Source organism: Aphelocoma coerulescens, assembly GCF_041296385.1.
Source record: "Aphelocoma coerulescens isolate FSJ_1873_10779 chromosome Z unlocalized genomic scaffold, UR_Acoe_1.0 ChrZ, whole genome shotgun sequence".
NCBI classification, from domain to species: domain Eukaryota; kingdom Metazoa; phylum Chordata; class Aves; order Passeriformes; family Corvidae; genus Aphelocoma; species Aphelocoma coerulescens.
The window spans coordinates 35,678,290-35,697,530 of record NW_027184085.1 but is presented as its reverse complement, the minus strand read 5'-3'; positions in this window follow the sequence as shown (position 1 = coordinate 35,697,530).

Genomic DNA, 19,241 nt, shown 5'->3' with positions numbered 1-19,241 from the left:
GTAGGGTTTCTCATCATCATTTAATTATCCTTACAGAGGGATTTACCTTTTTTTAAATGAGTCTTATTTATGCTTGCGAGTATTGAAGGACCGTGTAAGCACAGCAAAGTGGAATCCTCCATTTATCCAGAGGTCAGAGACGATTGTAGGCAGGTGGTCCAATTACTTTGGAAAAAATCTTTCTCCCCTCCATCCCTCTCCCCACCTCTTTCTCTTCAACCAGTCCAGGAAAAATGATAATCAGAAATTTAACCCAGAGCTGCAGAAAGGAGGCTGTCAGGCTATTTGCTTCTGGAGAGGGCAGCAGTACAGTTTGGTCTAAGTACAGTGTGTTCATGAATCCAAAACATAAATCATTGCCTTCATAATACTGCTGAGAAGGCAGTGAAGAAACCTCTTTGAGTCAGGAGAGCAACAGCAACAACATCTCAGAGGTGAGGGAGGTTAGAACAGGTTATTTTTTGTCGCCATGACTCCACTCTTTTTGCTTTTCCAACCATTCACAGCATTTCTTTCCTTGATATGTGCCCTATCTCCCAAACTCCCGGCCACCCTGAAATTTCTCAGCTGAGTACCCAAGCCCACTAAGTGTGACGCACTCCAGAAAGGGCTTTCCATGCTTGTTAGTTCTTCCTGCTGCCATAATCCTGCAAAGGAAATATTTTTACAGGGCAGTAATGCATGGCAGCCTTCACCTTCCCTAAAATATGGATGAGGAATGGTTTCAATGATTGAGCACAAAATGAAAAAGCCTTTATACTGGTTGCCCCAAAAGGAGAAGATTATCCTCTATGCCATCGCTACAGCACAGTAAAAAACAAAACAAAACAGTACTTTATATCAAATAACAGCTTTTTTGAGGGCAAGTGTGCATACCATCAGCAGTTCAAAAGCTAGACATTGCGTCGTTATTTCTTAGGAAGCTATTTTTACTATTGCTGATTATTATTACTACTACTAGAAATACTACTACTATTGCAGCTTTGCTAAGCAAATAGGAATCTTCATCTGTCTTTTTTCTAATATTTCCTGAGCATGTGAGGCTCTGCCTCATGAGCTGATAACAATCGATCACATAGCCAGACAATGGGTTCAGGCCCACAGGCACTATGCAGATCTGACTGCTAACCCTGCTCTGGTAACCCATTTACCTTCATCAGGCAGTGAAGTCTGCTGCTCCTGATAAACTCATACTCTCTTTGAGCAGAGATTTTTATCATTGTCAAACACATCTGAGGTGTGCCAGAACACACTGTGTATGATCCAGTACTGCGTATGAAAAGTGCTGGGAAAACATGGCAAAGGAAGTCAAGCGGTTCAGAAGGCAGAAAATTAATCATGGCAAATTAACAAAGTTCAGCTGTTCCACTGATTTTACATGTACTGTAGTAGCACAAAGAATGTGCAGTGATATCATATTTGTATTTTAGTGAGAAGCACAATAATTTTTTATATAACAAAAAAAGTTAGGTACTGTAATGTTCAGAAATGTTCAGAATGTCTCTGTGTACCCCTATTAGTTAAATAATGACTCCCTGATACTTCTGCAGCTGCCCAGCAGTGCAGCATCAGTGTGAAAATGCCATTTGGTCTCAAGGTGCACACGTGCTAAGACACAAGCTAATCACCACCCACCTCACAGTGCTGTATTGGGGTTTTTTAGTTGTAAATTCGTGAGTACTCCCAATACTTGTCAGCCACTTGCCCACACTTACATGCTTTTGGCACAATATTTCTATTCGTCTTTTTCTGCTCTGCTCAGTGAAAAGTTGGAAAGAGTATAGCTGTATAAAGCAATGGCTAGCACATTTTTTATGAGTGAAATTTATGGAGTAATGTATCTACTTTTAGCATGACTATTGTTAAACCTGGAGATCAAGCAAAGTGACACTGAATATATTGCTTTATCAATTGGATTCGTTCAAGTGAAAAATGCTGATCATGCCATGTCTATCCCCTGGGTGCAGAAACACTACTTCACTACTTGAGCGGTCGATACATAAAAGTCAAATTCATTATAATTTGTAGCTTTTTTTTCTTGAAGAAGAACGCAGTTTTCAGTACATCAATATCAACTCTTAAATCCACATTGGATGGAGAGTGTACAGCACAGTAATTCAATCTCTTTACACTTAATATGGTCAGGAAGGGAGAATGAAAACAGCCTCTTGTAAAATGATGGAAAAACCAGGATGCAATCATTCTGATGGAGCTGTGCAAAGGAGTCATTTTACACCATTCGTTACCAGGGCAACAAAAATATAGTGAGCCCCATACATCTAACAGGTGACATTTTAGCTAAGAAATTGCTTCTTTGGTATTTTTTCTGTCTATGAAAAACAATGTTACTAGCGTTTTCACTTGTCATGTACTATAGGGCAACATATTCCTGCTGACAGGCCCATAATGGAAAAATAGAGCAGTTAAATAGTATTACAGTCTAACTTTTAGGATACATGCTAATCTGCTCTTTAAAGAGACTTCAGACATTTTCAAACACCCTGGAGACTTGAGTGACTGGAAATTTCTGCTTGAGTGTATATAGATGAGCAGACAGATGTGTTTAGTGGAAACAAAAAACCCCTCTTTTCCAATCTTTCTGATTTAGTTAAAACATGGAAAGGTATTTTTTTGGTAGACAAATACACTGCAGTGTTTGTAAATGACCACCCACAAACACACCAGTGCCAGATACATCAAATTGATTGTTTCCATACGTTCCTACCAATGATTGCACCAATTATTTCTGGACCGCATGCATGAAGGTCACATTTCAAATTCCTGTATGGCTGCTACTGAATTCATGAAGGGACAAGGCTTGATTTCTAGTCTATAGTTTTACATCCAGAGGGTATTAAAGATCTAACATGGGATTTTGTGGGTTTATGAATTAATCTGTGCATCTCAATTTTTTTTTTTTTTTTAATTGCAGATGCCCCCGAAGTAGCGTAGCACTCTGGTACAGACGTAATTCCAGGAGCTGGTGTTGACTGAAACGCCCTGAGAACTGACACTTACTGTCTCTGGTCAGTGACGTTCCTGAGGTAAGGAGTCAGCACAAGGATGGAGTGGTGACATCCACTGACAGGTCACAGAGGTGACAGCATAAGATCAAGATTAAGAAAATACTAATGAGAAGTCTGGAGAAAATTGATGTAATATTATTCAAAGAAACCTTTGTTTGAGTTCATCAGGGCAGCACCTGCTAGTGGCTGAGAAGAGAAATCCAGATGCCTAGAGGAGGCCAGAGATGAGGGAGAATCTTTGGTTAAATTGGTAGATACAAGAAGGGAAGTATTCTTGATGTAAATGCTGTCAAGCCCTGGGCATTTCAGAAAATTTGTGACATCAGGTGCAGAATTTGATGTGACCCATAGGACCTAGGCTACAACATGGGGGATTGTAAAAAGAATAGTACAATAAACAACATGTAAGTACAGGAACCATTCAGTTCAGTAGGAAAACAGAAGGCGAAATATGCAGGATCAAGAAATGAAGCAGGCCTGATGCTAAATGTATGCAGGGGAGATAGAAGGAGGAAGAGTGACACTCCAGGTAGCGAGTCACACTTTCATGGAAGAGGAAATGAATGTAGCAGACCTTCACAAACCTTGAAACCACAAAGTACGAAGAGATTAGGGTAACTGGAGGTTCTATAATGGAGCATTGGAAGCTGCCTCCATTTCCTGTACAGAATATGAGCTCAAACGTCTAACAGGATGAGATTAGCCTCTGCTGACTACAGAGATAGGCTGACACACATAGTGACTAAGACATCTATGAAACTGTCCTTGAAAGGTGATGTTATGGCCAGGACTTTTAGGTGAAACACATATTTCTCTTTCCTATGTCATGTACCATGTACAGTGACTACCTACAGGTATTATATGAATTGACAGCTTACTGGTTATTAATTTCTAACTCCTGAATTTAGGTGAACATAATTTGTCCCTTGATTCAGCCCTTAGACCATACTACTCCCTGTGGTGTAGTGATGTATGTTTGGCAAGGCTACAAAACAATACTTCCCTGTAAATGTGAAATGCATTGCTCCTGAAGGCTGCTCAGCTTCCTAAATTATGTCCATCCATCCTCCCTGAGTGAGTACTGGGACTCCCAACAGGTCACAGGTAGGCAGGGAGTTATGTGCGAGATAGAGACAGATATCCAGGACTCCCACCCACCAAAGGACAGCACAGCACATGCTAGTGCATTGCAGGTTATGGAAGGTGTTTGCTGCCAAAGGTTCCTCCTTTTATTTGTCCCCTGGGTCTGAAATCTGCCTGCAGCATTAGTGGCTTTGCTCAATACTCACCATGCATGGCTGTGCCAAGCTGGACTGTGCATGGGCTGAGCATGGGCTGTGCCTTGCGCATCAGTGATTGAAAGCTTGATTTTGAAAAATGTGGTTTTGGGACACTTAATATCTCTGTCAGTATGAAAAGGCTAACCTGTACCTTATAAACCTTACCCCTCCGGCAGTTTTATTCCACCTGTTTCCCCTTCTTCTATCTCTTGTACTTTTTTCTGTACAAAGCATTTAATCCTCCAGGACAGGTCTCTTAGGTTTTTCAATGTGCATGCACTCCCTGCCTCAGGCCAGGGTAATACTTGGCTGAGAGAAGGCTGCACAGTAATTAAAGACTGGTTTACTGTTACTGATGTTCCATAGGGTGCTTGTCCAAGTTCTGTGAAACAGAGCAGTCACCTTTGAATGCATGTGTACCCTTAGAGGAATGTCTTTTTAGCCATGCCTGCACCTCCAACCCAAGGGTTGTGTGTTGAGCTACATATAATTTGTGTACTTCATTTGTTTCACATGCCTTCAGCTTCCACCAGATTAAAGCATCTGTCAGTGTGTTGGAAGCTGTGATAGCGGGAAAAGCAAAATACTCAGGTAAGCATAGTGTAGATATGCGGACACAGACTTTCATGTTCTCTCAGACAATCTTGTTGAAGACGTCCCCACTCTGCAGGGGGGGTTAGACTAGATGACTTTTAAGAGACTTTTCCAACCCAAACCATTCTATGCTTCTATGATACAGATTAAGATTTCAGGGACCCAAACGGTACATACTGTGTAATTATGAACTAGCATAGCCTTTTAAACCTATGCCTGAAGATGCAGAATTAAGCCCTTATTAAGAGGAATTTTTCAGTTAACCGACCTTGATGCCATTTAAAATCTCCCTGTAACAATAGATAGCTGAAGATACTGATGGAAGAATGATGTATGATTTCATGTTCTAAGTCTACGGGGGATTTTTGGAAAACAGAATAGGATTTAACAAAGAAGATGCTCAAAACCTGTTGAATACTTGTATGCTAAAAGTGTTTACAAATTCTGAACTAACAAGATTTGAAAAAGTAGTTAGTATTTTTGAAGCTTCACACCAATAATATAATACTTCCTTTGTTTTCTATACTCTAGATGACCCATAACTTTATCATCAAGTACAGGAGTGCAACAAAGGCAGAGTATCTCACAGTACTATTAATTGCTATCTTTGTCTGCACAGTCCTTTAAATTGTAAAGAAAAAGTACTAAGTAGATTATAAATGAATATAAAAATCATATTCCCATTCTCCAAAAATAGTATACTATTAAGAAGAAATATTTACATAGTTTCACTTCAAAATTTCACACTACTTTACATTACCATTATTCAAAACAGCAAGACTTCTTCAGTTTTTTCTTTTGTGCTTCTCTGAAAATGGTTTCTGTGAAATTAATAATCTATAGTTCAATTGTTTTAAAATAACATTCTAAGAAGTATGTAATCTTTAAATATTTTAAGATTTGAGAGCATCATTCAAAATAAATCCACACATTCACATAAATGTTACAAGTTCCTATTTACTCAAAATTCCTTCTCTCAAATTAGACACCAACAAAATTCACACAAGAATACAATTTGTATCTATTTTATAGTAAAAGCAATTCTTGCTGATATGTCTCTTGCAAAGATAATTCTTACCTAAGTAGTAAGAAAAGAGCAAAGAAGGGAAAGGTGGAGTCATTTTAGAGTAGACAGTGTCACTTACAAAGTTCAATCTCAGAACACCATCTGCTGTACCCTAGGTCATTTGAAAAAATGATATGTTGTGAATACATACAAATAATATCACAAAAATGAGAGCCCACATAAACTCACTCTTGCAGTGTCAAACAACTGTTATGTTTACACTATGAAGGTAAAATTACTAAGGAGTTTTTCTAACATCAGCCTTTCATTTGTTTTTGCATTACAGATCTATTCTCTAAGCAAGAAAGTTGGCAGAGATCCCTCATGAGTTACTGTCATGGGCAGAACAGACTCAGTTTAGGGAAATAAATTGAATTTATTACAATCAAATGAGAGCAGGATAATAAGAAATAAAACCAAATCTTAAAACAACCTTCTCACCACCCCTCCCTTTTTACCAGCCTTAACTTCGTTCCCAGTTCTCCAGCTCCTCTCCAGGCAGCACAGGGATTGGGATTATGGTCAATTCATCACATGTTGCCTCTGCTGCAACAGTGTTCCTCAAGAGGAGGACTCCTCACACTCTTCCTCTCTTCCAGTGTGGAGTTCCTCCCACAGGTGACAGTATTCCATGAATTCCTCTAACGCAAGTCCTTCCCATAGGCCGCAACTCTTCATGAACTATTCCAGTGTAAGTGCCTTCCAGGGGGTGCAGTCCCTTTGGAACAAAACACTCCAGTGTGGATCTCCTGTGGGGTCCCAAATCCTGCCAGCAAACCTGCTGCAGCATGGGCTCCCCTCCATGGGGTCACAAGCTTCTTCAAACATCCATCTGCTCCAGCTTGGGTTCCTCCATGGGCTGCAGGTGGATCTCTGCTCCACCAGGGACCTTCATGGCATGCAGGGGACATCCTGCCTCATAGTGGTCTTCACCATGGGCTGCAGGGTAATCTCTGCCTGGAACACCTCCTCCCCCTCCTTCACCGACCTTGGTGTCTGCAGAGCATTTCTGTCACATCTTCTCACTCTCTTCTGTCTGCAGCTTGCTTCTGTGCAGTAACTTTTTCATCTTCTTGAACACATTAGCCCAGAGCCATTCCTGCCCTTGCTGATGGGCTCAGCCTTGGCTATCTGCAAGTCCATCTTGGAGTCCACTGGCATTGGGTCTGTCAGATATGGGGGAAGCTTCTGGCAGCTTCTCAAAGAAGCTGCCCCTGCAGCCTCACCACTACTAAAATTTTGCCATGCAAACCCAACACATTAGTTAAGCCAGTTGTTCACTCAATTCAGTTACATAACTTCATCATTATCAAAGTCAAACTAGAAGGTGAATCCTAATACTCTGAGGATACAGCAGCAGCAGAACTTCTCCTTCTATCTTTTCTTTTTTTCACTTGGGTTAATAAATGTTCATTCTTTTGTACTAAAATAAGTTAAATGTCATAAGTTTAGAACATGGTTTTCAATTCACCACATAAAATTTAGGGTACTCCTTGCTATCTTCTCTTTCCCATATTAGCATCTTAAGAACACAGGTGATCAAGGTATAACTGGTCTATGGAAACAACCAGAAACAAGCACCTGCTTTTCATTTTTCTGTCCTCACCAACCAGCATTCATTGCTTCTTGGCATCTCTTTGTCCTCACTGTATGGTGCTTTGATACCAAGGTAGTGTCTTTTGTATTCAGCTGTCACTCTTCTAACCACTGCCAAAATCTATTCCCCTAATGCTTCTGAAATGAAGACAGTGGAGTACATGTTAACTATGCTAAATCTGTACCATGTGCAACATCATCTAACGTGGACAGTAAAGGAGAAGACTGGCATCTGGTTTGGGCTCACTTAGGGACTATCATCTGTATTAGAGAGGTCAATAGGCTGTAGGACCATAAGAACACAAGTTGTCCCTGTACCTGTACATATTACACACTGTTTGGGTGGGCAGACTTTCTCACAACTGAAAACCTGGTGTTGTATCCTATGTATTGCTGTCATCTTGGCTTTTAATGCTAATTAAGAAACTATAATCCTGAAAGGTGGGAAGGGGCAAGGTGGCCAATTAACTGTTAAGACAGATTTTTCTAAAGAGATAAGTCCTGGACAGAGACAATCTGTACACAAAGTTACATGTCAGAAGAACAGACAACTAAAGTTTCTTGATGTTGGTTACACCAGCACAGTGCAGACTGCTTAGAGATATCAGTTGCATAAAGCCTGATATGGTAATCAGAGTTAAAAACCAGTATAGACAGACAGGAGAGACAGGAATAAAGACAAAAAAATGTCCAGTAAATTGGACTTTTTCATTTATTTTTTTTTTTAATAGCTTGACCAATAGTTCAAGCCAGTAAGAAAAGGTATTCTGTTTGTGGAACCATAAAAACATAAAATTAGGCACAATCTTCTTTTGATATGTTCAACAACATGTTTTAGTGTGGTGTGCTAGTTTGAAAACAAACCAGTGAGAGGCACCAAGTCAGAATAACAATTTAATGGAAATTAAAGAAAAGGAAAAGAAAGTAAAAGAAAACACTGACAGAGTCAAGATACAACCTGAGTCCCTGTTAGGCAGGGTAGTGGTAGCAGTCTGGTGGAATGGTGGCTGCAATCCTCTGAAGTGGTGATCCTGTAGTAGAAGGGGTCTGCTCTTCCTCAGAAAATCCAGCGGTGGCTGTGTAGCTCCTGTCCTCTGGAAATCCAGTGGAGCCCCCCTTTGGTGCTCAGAGTCCCAGTTATATCCACGATGGGATGCTTGGTTCCTCCCTCTGGGTGGAGCATCTCACAATGGGGTAATGAGTCATGAGGCCAAGTGTTGATTAGGCTCGTTAACAGAAGATAGTCCGGAGGGAGTTATCTCTGAGTCATGCGGCAGGACAATGATGGGCCATTAACAGCAAGATAGTCTGGGGGGAGGAGGCAAGGAAACACTGCCCCACCTGATTTCAACAGCTCATGAGGATGGTAATAGAATACCCCTCAACCCAGGACATTATCCACCCCTTATTCTATTACCATCTACATCATCCCAAATCAATACCTTCTTAAACTCTAAACACACATACATATATATATATATATATACAATGAAACCCTACACACCGTTCTCACCTAAGATTAGGTCTCCCTGTGGTACACAACGGGTTTCCCCATCGTTTTGCATTACCCACCAAGTACAACCAGGTCCTTGAGCAAAGACAATCCCACGGATGGGTTTGCCTTTGCCTGAGGTAGGATTAATCCAAACAGTCTTTCCTAAAATACCTCTCAGGTGTACCACAGGGACTCTATCTCCATCCACTGTGTGCAAGGGTTCAGACTCGGCAGGACCAGCTCGATTGATGGACCCTCGGGTATTGACCATCCAGGTAGCCTTCGCTAAGTTCACTTCCCAATTTTTGAAGGTCCCCCCACCAAGTGCCTTTAGGGTGGTTTTAAGTAGTCCATTGCAGCGTTCAACTTTTCCGGCAGCTGGTGCATGATAAGGAATGTGATATATCCATTCGATACCGTGTTCTCTGGCCCAGGTGTTGATGAGGCTGTTCTTAAAATGAGTCCCGTTGTCTGACTCGATCCTGTCAGGGGTGCCATGTCTCCACAGGACTTGCTTTTCCAGGCCCAAGATGGTGTTCCAGGCTGTAGCATGAGGCACAGGGTAGGTCTCCAGCCATCCAGTGGTTGCTTCAACCATGGTCAACACGTAGCGCTTGCCTTGGCGAGTTTGGGGAAGGGTGATGTAATCAACTTGCCAGGCTTCCCCATACCTGTACTTTGACCATCGTCCGCCGTACCACAGAGGCTTCACTCGCTTGGCCTGTTTGATTGCAGCACAGGTCTCACAACTGTGGATGACCTGTGAGATGCTGTCCATGGTAAGGTCCACCCCTCAGTCACGGGCCCATCGATATGTTGCATCTCTCCCCTGATGACCAGAGGCATCATGGGCCCAACGAGCTAGGAATAGTTCTCCCTTGTGCTGCCAGTCCAGATCCACCTGTGATACTTTCACCTTGGCAGCTCGGTCCACCTGCTCGTTGTTGCGATGTTCTTCATTAGCCCGACTCTTGGGTACGTGCGCATCCACGTGTCAAACCTTCACGGTCAGCTTCTCTACTCGGGCGGCGATGTCCTGCCAAATCTCAGCGGCCCAGATGGGTTTCCCTCTGCGCTGCCAGTTGGCTTTTCTCCAGCGAACCAGCCATCCCCACAGAGCATTAGCTACCATCCACGAGTCGGTGTAGAGATAGAGCCTCGGCCACTTCTCTCGTTCAGCAATATCCAAAGCCAGCTGGACGGCTTTAAGCTCTGCAACCTGACTCGATCCACCTTGTCCCTCGGTAGCTTGTGCAACTTGCCGTGTGGGGCTCCATACTGCAGCTTTCCACTTCCTGTTAGTGCCTACAATTCGGCAGGAACCATCAGTGAAGAGGGCATAACGTCTTTCAGTCTCCGGTAGCTCATTATATGGTGGGGCTTCCTCAGCACGAGTCACTTGCTCTTCCTCTTCTTCAGAAGATAATCCAAAAGTCTCACCTTCAGGCCAGTTTGTTATAATTTCCAGAATCCCAGGGCGATTCGGGTTTCCAATACGGGCACGCTGTGTGATGAGAGCAATCCATTTGCTCCATGTGGTGTCGGTGGCATGATGCGTGGAAGGAACCTTTCCCTTGAACATCCACCCCAGCACTGGTAGTCGGGGTGCCAGGAGGAGTTGTGCCTCTGTGCCGATTACCTCTGAGGCAGCTTGGACTCCTTCATAGGCGGCCAAGATTTCCTTCTCTGTGGGAGTGTAGTTAGCTTCAGATCCTCTGTAGCTTCGGCTCCAGAATCCCAGTGGTCGGCCCCGAGTCTCACCAGGCACCTTCTGCCAGAGGCTCCAGGACAGACCATGGCTCCCGGCTGCAGAGTAGAGCACATTTTTCATCTCTGGTCCTGTCCTGACTGGGCCACGGGCTACCGCATGAGCGATTTCCTGTTTGATCTGGGCGAAGGCTTGCTGCTGTTCAGGGCCCCAGTGGAAATCGTTCTTCTTGCGGGTAACCAGGTAGAGAGGGCTCACGATCTGGCTGTACTCGGGAATGTGCATTCTCCAAAAACCTATGGCGCCTAGGAAAGCTTGTGTTTCCTTCTTGCTGGTCGGTGGAGACATCGCAGTGATCTTGTTGACAACCTCTGTGGGAATCTGACGTCGTCCATCTTGCCACTTTACTCCCAGGAACTGGATCTCTTGGGCAGGTCCCTTGACTTTGCTCCTTTTGATGGCAAAGCCAGCTTCCAGGAGAATCTGGATGATTTTCTCTCCTTTCTCAAATACTTCCTTTGCTGTGTTTCCCCACACGATGATGTCGTCGATGTATTGCAGATGTTCTGGGGCCTCACCCTTTTCCAGAGCTGTCTGGATCAGTCCATGGCAAATGGTGGGACTGTGCTTCCACCCCTGGGGCAGTCAGTTCCAGGTGTATTGCACACCCCTCCAAGTGAAAGCAAACTGGGGCCTGCATTCTGCTGCCAAAGGAATGGAGAAGAAGGCGTTGGCAATGTCAATAGTGGAGTACCACTTCGCTGCTTTGGACTCCAGCTCGTACTGAAGTTCCAACATGTCCGGCACAGCAGCACTCAATGGTGGTGTGACTTCATTCAGGCCACGGTAATCCACCGTCAGTCTCCATTCTCCGTTGGACTTACGCACTGGCCATATAGGGCTGTTGAAAGGTGAATGGGCCTTGCTGACCACCCCTTGGCTCTCCAGTTTACGAATCATCTCATGGACGGGAACCACAGAGTCTCTGTCTGTGTGGTATTGCCGACGGTGTACTGTTGCTGTGGCGATTGGTACCTGTTGTTCTTCAACTCTTAGCAGTCCCCCGGCAGACGGGTCATCTGAGAGGCCAGGCAATGTACTCAGTTGTCTGATATCTTCTGTCTCCACAGCAGCTATCCCAAAAGCCCAACGATGTCCTTTTGGGTCCTTGAAATATCCATTTCTGAGATAGTCTATGCCGAGAATGCACGGGGCCTCCGGGCCAGTCACGATGGGGTGTTTCTGCCACTCGTTCCCAGTTAAACTCACTTCAGCTTCCAGTACAGTCAGCTGCTGGGATCCTCCTGTCACCCCACAAATGGAAATGGGTTCTGCTCCCACATACCTTGATGGCATCAGAGTACATTGAGCGCCTGTGTCAACCAAAGCCGTGTATTTTTGTGGGTCAGCTGTGCCAGGCCATCGGACCCACACAGTCCAAAAGACCCGATTATCCCTTTCCTCTACCTGGCTAGAGGCAGGGCCCCTCTATTCCTAGTTCTGGTGCATGTTGCTCCCTTCCGGTGAATATGTTCCTGAGGTCCCTTCAAGAGGATCAGTCATACTATCATTCTGGTATCGTCTGGAGTTCTGTGTGTGAGAGACCGGAGCAATGTTGACTCTAGATGCACTTCTTGTGGTAGTTGTCCCTCTTTTTAGTTCACGTACCCTGGCTGCTAAGGAGGAGGTGGGTTTTCCATGCCACTTACTCATGTCTTCTCCATGTTCCTGAAGGAAAAACCAGAGATTACCTCGTGGGGTGTATCCTCTCTCCCTGGTTGGGGGACGCCGGCTCCTAATGGCAGAGACTCTTGTTGGTTCTGGCGAGATCTGGTAAATCTCTTCCTTAAGTTCCTTTTTCAATTTCTGATGGCCTTCTTCAATCAAAGTCCGGACTTGCTCAGCTGAAAGACTTGTTTCCACGGATGAGACATGGGTGCGAAACGGGGCTGTGACGGTGTCCTCGTAAATCCTCAGTTTGTTCACCAAGACGCCCACCCTGTCCTCGCCTTCCCTCCATTGCAGCGTTGCCAGGTAACGGGAGTACATCTCTGGTCCAAGGCGTGCGAACCTCAACCACATCTGTGACGTGCACTGGACACCATCTGGGCTCTTAGGAAATCTTTCGTCTTCTGAGAAAATGATCTCCAGCACAGCCAATTCCCTCAGGCACCGGATACCTTGTTCCATTGTGCTCCATTTCCCTTGGTGCACCTGGAGGTCTTCTTTACAAAGGTACCTGTCCCTGACACTTGTAAGCAGTCGCCGCCAGAGGCTGAGAGTTTCTTGGGTTCTCCCGATCCCCTGGTCAATGACCACATCCCGGGACAGAGATCCCAGCTGCCTGGCCTCACTTCCGTCCAGAATGGTGTCATTGGCTGCAGCGTCCCAAATGCGGAGCAGCCAGGTCAGGACGGACTCGTTCGTCTGGCGCGTGAATTCCCTCCGCAGGTCACGCAGCTCACCCAGGGATAGTGACCGAGTGATGATCTCCGGCTCTGCCTCTTCTGCTGGGTGCGAAGGTCCTGCTGCATCCTCGTCAGTCACTATGCGGACTGACTTGCTTTTTGATTTCTTCTTCTGAACGGGGGCAACTGCAATCGGTTTAGGCTGTTCTGGTTCAGTGACAGTTTGTGTGGAGATGCTTACAGCTCCTTTGGTTTTTTCCTTCTCTGTGTCAGTCTGGATGAACATGGACGCTGTGGTCTTGTGTCTGGGTTCTTTCTCCTCTGTGTCAGTCTGCGTGGACATGGACGCTGTGGTCTTGGGTCTGGGTTCTTTCTCCTCTGTGTCAGTCTGCGTGGACATGGACACTGTGGTCTTGGGTCTGGGTTCTTTCTCCTCTGTGTCAGTCTGCGTGGACATGGACGCTGTGGTCTTGGGTCTGGGTTCTTTCTCCTCTGTGACAGTCTGAGTAGAGATGGATGCTGTCACTTTGCTTTTGGTTCCTTTCTTCTTTGCGACAATCGGTGTAGACACTGTGCTTGTTGCTTGGCTCCTTTTTTTCCTCTCATCCTGAGGATGCTGTGCCATAGCTCTGATCCTAAGCATAGTGTACACAGTGCAGGTCATGGAGAAAAAAGAGAAAAGAACTGCCAAAAAGATTATGCCATCCTTAACATCCACAGGGAACTCAATATTTTCAAAAACTGCTGTGTCCGGTCTGAAAGGCTGGAAAAAAAACATTCTTTAATCCTCCCCCCAGGGGCTGAGTATGATTGTTGAGGCCCCAGATGTAGCAGCCTAAAGTAGGACAGGCAGACAAAGTTGAGTATATATTCCGAATTATGTTCATTGTCTCGGAGGTTATCATGCAGTAGGCATAATACACTAATAAAGCAAATTTTATACCATACCCTGGTCTACACAGGAGCATTACAATCGGCAGATAGGTCCCCATGTGCGGAAAAATATAGAGAGCTAGGTACAAGACCCATGTAAGCATGTTGAGCACCATAGTGAGTAGATGGCTTCTACAATACAAAATTGTAATTCTGACTTTTCTCAGCAGCCTAGCCGCACGTTGGGCGCCAAATTATGTGCTAGTTTGAAAACAAACCAGTGAGAGGCACCAAGTCAGAATAACAATTTAATGGAAATTAAAGAAAAGGAAAAGAAAGTAAAAGAAAACACTGACAGAGTCAAGATACAACCTGAGTCCCTGTTAGGCAGGGTAGTGGTAGCAGTCTGGTGGAATGGTGGCTGCAATCCTCTGAAGTGGTGATCCTGTAGTAGAAGGGGTCTGCTCTTCCTCAGAAAATCCAGCGGTGGCTGTGTAGCTCCTGTCCTCTGGAAATCCAGTGGAGCCCCCCTTTGGTGCTCAGAGTCCCAGTTATATCCACGATGGGATGCTTGGTTCCTCCCTCTGGGTGGAGCATCTCACAATGGGGTAATGAGTCATGAGGCCAAGTGTTGATTAGGCTCGTTAACAGAAGATAGTCCGGAGGGAGTTATCTCTGAGTTATGCAGCAGGACAATGATGGGCCATTAACAGAAAGATAGTCTGGGGGGAGGAGGCAAGGAAACACTGCCCCACCTGATTTCAACAGCTCATGAGGATGGTAATAGAATACCCCTCAACCCAGGACATGTGGAAACTGGTATGTGAGAGTGGTAAGGAAATAGTACATCAGGAAAACATTGGAAATTAGTTGGAGAAAGTTAGGCAGGAGAAAAATCAAGAGGAAAATTATTTTTTGCTGACATCTTTAGCACTGGATGAGAAGAGAAGAAGGTACCAGTTAAGGACAAATTTGTCAGACTAAAGTGTCTGAAGTGAAGAATCTAAATCAATATTTAGGCAATTCTGTGAGTGACCTGCATTTCAGAGACACAAAGTTACTTCAGCTCACACTGATATAGTATTCATCATCTGAGAGTGTCATTAGATGCCTGAGTGTGAGTTATAGCTACAAATGTAAATAATGAGATGCCTGAGGTTTGCAACAGTATTAATAGAGTGTCATCATCATGTTAAAACCAAATGTCTTATAGATACAATGGCAAGCATATAAAAAGTATAAGACAACCTAAACTCTTATCAACAATTTAAGATTTCTTACAATAAAGCAACTTTCTTAGAAGTCACATTCTTATCACAGGATGCACAGAAGCAAAAGATGCAATAAAAATAAGGTTTTATTCTTTCTAACATTTCTAAAGTTTGACCTTCTTTGTGATTTTTTTGCCAATTTGATGCTTCAGATGTATACTGGTTTTGAAAGAGAAAGGTATTTTCTTTGGGGCATTTTTAATTACATGTGAACAGATCAGAGATATTCAAATACATTCTCCTTTAACACTGCTAAGGAAAGTGAAAGCAGTAAATAAATTAACATACCTTAGGGAATTGCTGTTCTCTGAGCAGTGGGACGTTGTTAGTGGGAAGCATTGATTTTGTTTGAATTTTGCATGACACAAAATGCAATTGACCCCAGAAAGCTCTTTTGGAAGAGTTCATGGCCACTGACCACTGTGAATGCAAACTTTCCCACTTCTGCGTTAGAAGCAAGTTAAATCTATTTCAGTGATTGATTGTCTTGTCCAAGCAAATAATCACTATTAGTCCTAGAGAAGTTTACTGGCTTTCTGTTTCCAAAGGGTGTGAGAGGTAACTTCACTGGTTCTATAATGCTTAAGCAAGTATGTTTAATTGCTTTTATAGTATAAATGACACATAACTTTGTTTTAATCAGTCTACCTTGACTAAGGTATTACTTCCTACTGACTTCAGTTGAGCTGAACCCCACACCAACTCTGAATCCAAGCCCTTTTCCTCAGACATCGATTTATCTTTTGGATTCATAGGTTTATGTTGCTGGAAAGATACACTGATGAAGAGGGAATCGTGGCAGTCTCCTTAAAGTTTGTTGAACAGTGTTTATATTCTGAAGTCATTTATGTCACATTATCTGTTATTACATCTTTGTCTTTGAGGAATTTTACAAAAGGCACCATGGATCTGAATCACTAAGAAAATAAGGGGTTTGCATTTCTCTAGGATGCACTTCACAAAGAAATGCCGGAGCCCATGGTTTGGGTATAGAAAATAAGAAATTTTTTTAACTAATCTTGTAAAGAGGAAGACAATGTAATGGCAAAACACAAGTGGGAAAACGCATTGATCCTGCCTGCTAGACTAACGTCCTGTCTTGCTTAGATGTGCACTGTCAGCTTTGTCAGTTTAGGCAATTGTTTGCTTCTTCAGTTATAAGCAGTTGCCCATGTGTTTTAGTAGATAATAACTAACAGAAATGCTTCTTTTGCAAGAGTGTTAACTGAGAAGGACAGTCTAGTGAATGTGCATGGTAGCAGTAGAGGTGATAGGGAACATTTCTCTACAGATTTTTTGTCCACTGCTTTAGTAGTTTAAGGTTTTGTTTTTCAGTAGTTTTTATTGTTGCATTAGAAAGACCAAAATGGTGCAAAAATACTTTCTCTAGTGCATGCTTTTGAATTGCCAGAACAGCTGTTTAGTGAAGCAAGGCAATTTCTCCCTCAAGAGACTGAACTCCATTTCTCAGTAGATCTCCCAACCCTGGAGGCCCAGAGAATGAGAGACCAGATGGTCTTCTGTTTGTTTAGTGTCTTTTTCACAAAGTATAAACAAATGCCCTGTTCTACTTATGTTAAAATCTTTCTGGGAGCCATGGCTTAACTAACACACTGAATTCCTTGTGCCCGTGTGCGTTCCTAGAGTGCTGAAAGCTCTTGCTGTTGTTTGCTCCCTGCATGGAGCTACCTGACAGAAACTCCTCAGCAGTTCACAAAGCAGCATTCTTTCCATATCCAGGTCTTGCATTCCTCCCAAAAGCTTCAAAGGAGGTAGCAATGACTGTGACAGCAATGCTTGGTTGGTGACAGCCAGGATGGGACCACCTTGTCTGTACATAACCCCCTGTAGGAGACACTAAGGCATAATAATTCTCAGCCACCACACCCTTGAGGATATATTCACCCAAGAGCAAAAAGTTGGCAGGCTCCAGCATTGTAACTAATTCTCCATTCCATCCAGCTCTTTAAAGCCAAAAAACGAAAATATTCTCCAAGCTGTAGCTCAGATTTGAAATAGGGGGTCAAAGCAGCACAATCAAGTGAGCATACAGAAAATATTGAGGAAAAACTACCAATAAAACAAACAAAACTAATAAATAATCAATAAAACACACAAACAAACAAACAAACAAACTTACCACAAAACAAACAAAAAACCCCCACCACAACTAACCAAACAAAAATTCTGAAACAGGACTGAAAGGACTGACATGACATGGATTGCAGACAAGAGGAAATAAATGACAACATAATTTATTATGTAGAGAAAGGACCAGGGAGGGCACAAGCACTGGCACAAAGGTGTACTTTGTGTTCAAAAATACTTGGGCAATGTTAACAGACAGGTTCAGATGCTGGTCCCATTATCTTTTAGCTGTTGAAACCACAGGCACAATGTGCTTCTGTGTACTGTCATAAGTCAGCTAAAACATGTGTAAACATATGCTATGTCAGTCATTAAGGAGAAGGGTATAATTACACTTTTAAAAGTGGCAAAGCATTTTGAAAGTAGCATATAATTTTCCAGAGTGGGAACCTTTATGAAACATATCTTTCCCTGAGTGTTTATACAGCCTGACATCTCTGGTTTTTTTCAGATCAAGAGCCCCACTGTGAACAAGCAGGCTTCAGACAAAGGAGGCAATTTGTTCTTTAGGTGCCATTTCAGTGAAAGGGAGAAGCAGCAAGAGAGAGGGGGAGAAAGAGTGAGAAGAGAGAGAAGAAGGGCACATCGTGTTTCTGCACACAGTTCAGAAATAGATGGGATCTGGCAAAATTACCCTGGAAGGACTGCTAGAGATGCCTAGTGTCAGAGTGCTCTTTCACTGCTGCTAGATTAAAATCCCATCTCTTTATCTTTGACAGAGTCAAAGAAAGGTATAAAGTTTTACTTTTAATCAAATTAAACAGGCTCACTGTTCACTTGGAAGCAACTGGATCATGCAGTCATAGCGGAAAAGAGGCAAAGCAGGAAGATGCCAAGATCCTTCCAAATGCTAATTTCCTTCCTTTAGTACAATCCCTACATGTAAGAGATATGCAGAGCTGGCCTAAATATGTTTCAAAATCTGAATACCTTCCTGCGATTAATTTTGTAATTTCTATTAGGTGTTTTTCAAAAATGTTAGCCTAAATGCTTTTAAATTTCTGAAAAAAAAAAAAAAAAAAAAACCAAAGATTATTCTTCCTACTAAGTCCAGATGAGCCATCAGGCTATTTTGGCTTAGCAAGTTACCACTCATGAGCTGAGCCATAATAATCATCTCTTCCCTTATGTAATACCTTCAATGAGTGCAACACAGTGAGATCTCAACCCACAGTAACAGGGAAAAGGCAAAGTAACATTTCCTAGTACCTGCAAGAGACCAAACCCACATATGAACTGCCTCATTCAGCTAACATACATCTGAAAGGGATGAGGAGATTATAAAAGTACTATCAGTGAACACTGACACAAACAATGCTAGGATGAAACCCAATGCTTCTTCTCTTTCAGAAAAATTATATTGCCTCAGCAGTTTAATATATAGAAGGAAGAAAATAATTGTTCAATATATGTTTTGTGAAAATATAGTGACCCACATGTCTTTCTCACCATCCACGTCGGTCACAAAAGTGCTGCTTCAGGTTAATTTATGTCTGTCTGCACAAGCAATGAAATCTATATAGAACACTTATGAAAATAAATGTAGAATAAACATATAGAAAGTAGCCTTGAGTTACAGTAAAAAAAACCAAAAAAGTTGAGAGTTAAGAGGTATCTGAAAATATTAGATATTTATGCTTCATTGTGAAGTGAGAAGAGAGTTCCCTAAACTTGGGTCCACAAAGCTTTCTTATCACTAGTTTTTCACCAAGATGAACACAAAGAGAGATATTGCTGCAATTTTGTAACTCTCTCCAGAGAGACCATCCAGTTTGC